General features: G+C 45.2%; 1 non-coding gene across 1 annotated transcript; it reads left to right on the top strand.

The window, feature by feature from the left end:
- The first annotated feature begins 4,940 nt into the window (after positions 1-4,940).
- Positions 4,941-5,027, top strand: MIR9364 (microRNA mir-9364). The gene has a single exon (NR_129266.2). It is a non-coding gene; the product is annotated as a microRNA mir-9364 (primary transcript).
- Positions 5,028-5,329: the final 302 nt, after the last annotated feature.

The following is a 5,329-nucleotide window of genomic DNA, read 5'->3' as shown; positions in this document are numbered from 1 at the left end:
ATGATGTTGGCTATAGGTTTGTAATATAGGGCTTTTATTATGTTGAGGTATGATCCCTCTATTCTCACTTTGCTGAGAGTTTTTATCAAGAAAGGGTGTTGGATTTTGTCAAATGCTTTTTCTGCATCAATTGATGACTATGTGATTTTTGTCTCTCAGTTTGTTTATGTGATGTATCTGCTGTTTGCCGCTCTGTTGACTAATGAGTTTGCCGACCACTGACCTAGACTCCCAATTCCAATAATTACAGGCTGTTGTTGTTCCTTGTGATTAAGCCCTTATCCCAGTGGTCGGCAAACTCATTAGTCAACAGAGCCGCAGTTTGCCAACCACTGTTCTAATGTATTGCTGAATCTGATTTGCTAGAATTTTGTTGAGGATTTTAGCATCTATGTTCATCAAGGATATTGGCCTGTAGTTCTCTTTTTTTGTGGTGTCTTTATCTGGTTTTGGGATTAGGGCAATGCTGGCTTCATAGAAAGAGCTTGGAAGTGTGCCTTCCTCTTGAATTTTTTGGAATAGTCTGAACAAGATAGGTTTTAATTCTTCTCTGAATGCTTGGTAGAACTCCCCTGTAAAGCCGTCTGGACCAGGGCTTTTGTTTCCTGGAAGATTTTTGATCACTGTTTCAATTTCTTCGGTAGTTACTGGCCTATTCAGGTTTTTTGATTCTTCTTGGTTGAGTTTTAGGAGCTTGTATTTTTCTAGGAATATGTCAATTACATCTAGGTTGTCCATTTTGTTGGAATAGAGTTGTTCATAGTATTTTTTCATAATTGTTTGTGTTTCTGTGGGATCGGATGTTATTTCACCTCTTTCATTTCTGATTTTATTTGGGTCCTCTCTCTCTGCTTCTTGGTGAGCCTGGCTAGAGGTTCATCAATCTTGTTTATCCTTTCAAAGAACCAGCTCTTGGTTTTGTTGATCTTATGTATTGCTTTTTTGGTCTCTATTTCATTTATCTCTGTTCTGATCTTTATTATTTCCTTCCTTCTGCTTACGCTGAGCTTTTAGGCTCTCCCCTTGTTTTTTAAGTTTTGTTTTTTTTCTAGATGCTGCTCTGCTTGGGTATTTTTTCCTACCTTGTCTTCTAGATCACTGATGTGGTCCTCCGCTTCGTCTAGGCTACTGTTGATGCTTTCTATTGAGTTATTTATTGCAATGATGTCATTTTTCATTTCTTCTTGGTTCTTCATTTCCTCTTGGTTCTTACACATATTGTTGAATTTGTCTTCCAACCTTTTCAGTGACCTTATGACTATTTCTCTGAATCCTTTCTCTGACATATTGCTTGCCTCCATTTGATTTACTTCCTTTTATGGTGATGCCTCCTTTTCTTTCCTATGTGCACTGTTTCTTTGTTTCCTCATGATCTCTCCTCTCTGGGTGTTTGGTTATGTAGCTCTCTCTCTCCTGTGTTGACTTTCTATGGGCAAAGTCTGACCTTTCCACGAGAAGTTGCATAGCTTGTCTGAGTCTGCATATTCGCGCTGCTTGAGACCTGGTGTTTGTGGGTTTGCAGCTTGTCCCTGGGTGTTGTGGTTGTAGGGTCCCAGGAGGTTTCCAATTCTTCCCAATAGAAGGTAAGGCTAGGCTTCCAATCACAGCCACTCTCCCCTTCAAGATGGTGCGGTCTCTGCGGCAGAATCGGTCACTCCAGGAGAAATTTCAGCAGCAGTGGAGGCTGCCCAGTCAGGGGAGCCTGGTCCGGCAGTCCCCAACAGTCCCTTGGATTATAGCTGTCCATCACTCACAAAAAGACACTCCCCATACGTCCACACACTCTCCTTTAATTCTCTCACTCACACACTATCTTGCAGCTTGCCTTCCCGTCAGCAGCCATCTTCTGATTCTCAAACATTTTCTTTATAGCACCCTAGTCTCTGTTTAGGATGCTTTGACCAGAGAAATTTAGTGGTTCAACTGTTTTCTGTCATATTATAATGTTTAATACTATATTGTCAAGGTGATAAATCAGAGGGATAGGAGTTTACAAATCAGTCCCTAGGGACTTTGCATTCCATCTTTCCAGGCAGCCTGGAGTGATAGGCCTCCTTTAAGAAAACTAGTTCAAAAGCTGAGAAACCTTTGGCACAAAAAGAGGAAATATGAGCTAGGACACTCAGTGGCCAAGGAGTAGAATGGCCCCATGGCATTCACACAGTCTATGTACGAGGAGACAAGAAGAAATCCTAAGTCCTAAGGCTGGATGTGGGCAACCTCTTCTGTGGCTCCATGTGTGGTATTCTTTTAACCAGAACCTTGGCTGTGGTCTAGAAAGCATCCAGTAATGAGCTGGTGTGTGCTCATGGACATATGCAGGACTGGACCTAGACAGCACGCAACCTTGCATGGCCTCTGAGCAGCAAGAAGGGGTCTTGCTACCTCCTGAGGAAGAAGAGGTTTTGGAGGTGAAGCAGGTAAAGAAAATCCCAGGAGATATGATGAACAGAAAAGAGCATCAAGGTCTGAAGGAGCAGTTCCTAGGACTTGTCTGGATCCATTGAAAGGGTCAAAGAGCTCAGTCCTCATTCAGGAAGAGCCAGGCACAGAAAAGCAAAAAATTCCTTCTTACTCCTGAGAACAAGTAGTAAAATTACTTATTGCCCTCCTCCCTCCCAAACTAAGCAAATTATAAGGTCAAGAAAAACATAAAAAAGCTATACGCTCATTTGGGCACATCACAAGCATATAACTGATGTAGCATATTGAAAATGATGATAGCCTGTTTCTTTTTTTTTTTTAAAGCTTGGCTTTTGGTTTGACAGTTTTACATTCAATGTCTTATCTGTGAGTATGCATTTACCTTGCTGAAAGGGATCATTATGCTAAGAAACGATCTATTCTATTGGTATTATTTATTAAGTAACTACTAATACCACTTTTTATGAATGGATACAATTAAGTTATAGACTGGCAGCTTTTGCTGAAATTCTCCCTTCTCCTGTCTGAGCTTATTCTAATCTCTGACTGGAACTTGTGAACAGCTGTCTAGAATTGATGAGATGACCCCGTTTGGGCCCCAATCAGCTCAGCAGGAGAGACGGTCATGCTTAGGAGCTGAGTGTCACTGATGTAGGTAAAAGTAACAAACAAAGTGCAGTTGAGGGAAAAGCTCACAGGCTAATCCCTCTAAAGATTGCCTTTACACAGAGGTGAGACTTTAGGAGGGAAATGTTGAAGTAATTACTTGAATAATAACTTATTGTGGTTAAAACGCTCAATGTACTGAAAGTAGGGAGCTTTCTTCGAAGATTAGTTTGAAACATAATGTGCCAGGCTCCCCCTAAGTGTCCCCAAGCCTGCCTGCTCCCTCTCTGCCTCAGTAAAGGGTAAAATTTGCCCCCAAATATTACCTCACCCTTTGTACCCATGCAGGATGTCTTCCATCCAGAGGTTTTGGTGTTTTCACAAATGTAAATCAACAAGCCGCAGCATCACTTCTGTCCACAGAGATGGTTCATTTAAGTAACACAGAAATTCACCTAAATGGCCTACTCAGGGTCACCTGACAAGTCCTTTGTGTCATCTTGTATTGGATATTCAAAGTGTAAAAATACCTTGCAGCCTCAATACAGTTCTAATCTTATTGCATCCTTAGCAAGTACCACTGGAAGGATGAATCATCTTCCTTCATCTTTACAACAAGGCTCCTATTTTTTACTCGGCCAGAGCATGAGGTGAAGACAGTTCACTCAGCCAGAACATTGGGAACAGTTCACTCGGCCAGAACAGGAGGTGAAGACAGTTTACTCGGCCAGAGTGCTGGGAAAAGTTCACTCAGCCAGAGCGCGAGAAGAGGGCAGTTCACCACAGTTCACTTGGCCAGAGCATGAGGACAAGACAGTTCACGCCACCAGATAATGAGGGTAGGACAGTTCGCCAGATAACGAGGGTAGGACAGTTCGCATGAGGGGGAAAGTTCACCACATTTCACACAACCAGAGCATGAGGAGAAGACAGTTCACCACAGCTCACTCGGCCAGAGCACAAGCAGAAGACAGTTCACTTGGCCAGAACACTGAGAACAGATCACTCAGCCAGAGCATGAGGCGAAGGCAGTTCACTCAGCCAGAGCATGAGGAGAGAACAGTTCACCACAGTTCACTCGGCCAGAGCACAAGCGGAATACAGACCACTTGGCCAGAACACTGGGAACAGTTCACTCATCCAGAGAACGAGGCGAAGACAGTACATTTGGCAGAGCACTGGAAACAGTTCACTCGGCCAGAGCACAAGGCGAAGACAGTTCACTTGGCCAGAGTTTTGGGAACAGTTCACTGGGCCAGAGCACGAGGAGAGGACAGTTCACCACAGTTCACTCGGCCAGAGCATAAGGCGAAGACAGTTCACTTGGCCAGAACACTGGGAACAGTTCACTCGGCCAGAGCATAAGGCGAAGACAGTTAACTCAGCCAGAGTGCTAGAACAGTTCACTCAGCCACAGTGCAAGGAGAGGACAGTTCACCACAGTTCACTTGGCCAGAGCACAAGTGGAAGACAGTTCACTGGGCCAGAGCATGAGGAGAAAACCGTTCACCCAGCCAGAGCGGGAGAGGAGGTCCGTGCTGCACAGTTCACCTGTCCATAGCACAAGGGGAACAGTTCACTGGGCTAGAGCACGAGGGTAGGACAGTGTTCCACAGTTAACCCAGTCAGAGCACAAGGGTGTTAGTACAATCGGCCAGAGTATGACGGGTTCACTTCACCCAGCCAGAGCGTGAAGGTAGGACAGTTCACCACAGCTTACTCACCCAGAGCATGAGGAGAAGACAGTTCACTTGACCAGATCATGAGCGGAAGACAGTTCACCACAGTTCACCTGGCCAGATGATGAGGAGAAGACAGTTCACTCAGCAAGAGTGCGAGGGCAGGACAGTTCACTGCAGCTCACTCACCCAGAGCATGAGGAGAAGACAGTTAACTCGGCAAGAGCATGAGGCGAACAGTTCACCACAGTTCACCTGGCCAGAGCATAAGGAGAAGACAGTTCACTGGGCCAGCATGTGAGGGGGACAGTTCACTCAGCCAGAGCTCAAGGGGAACAGTTCACTGGGCCAGAGCGGGAGGGGAGGACAGTGTTCCACAGTTCACCTGGCCAGAGTGTGAGGGTGTCAGTACAATCAGCCAGAGCATGATGGGGTCAGTTAACCCGGCCAGTGCATGAGGGGAAGACAATTTACCACAGTTCATTCAGCCAGACCACAAGGGGGACAGCTCACTCAACCAGAGCGTGAATGGAGGACAGTGCTCCACCGTTCACCCAGCCAGAGCATGAGGGGAAGATGGTTCACCAGGCCAGAGCCCAAAGATTAGAAAAGTTTATTCA

Source organism: Eptesicus fuscus, chromosome 6 (genome assembly GCF_027574615.1).
Source record: "Eptesicus fuscus isolate TK198812 chromosome 6, DD_ASM_mEF_20220401, whole genome shotgun sequence".
In the NCBI taxonomy this organism is placed as follows: Eukaryota; Metazoa; Chordata; class Mammalia; order Chiroptera; family Vespertilionidae; genus Eptesicus; species Eptesicus fuscus.
Note: the sequence above shows the minus strand (reverse complement) of the source record. Positions and strands in the feature narration are given on the sequence as shown.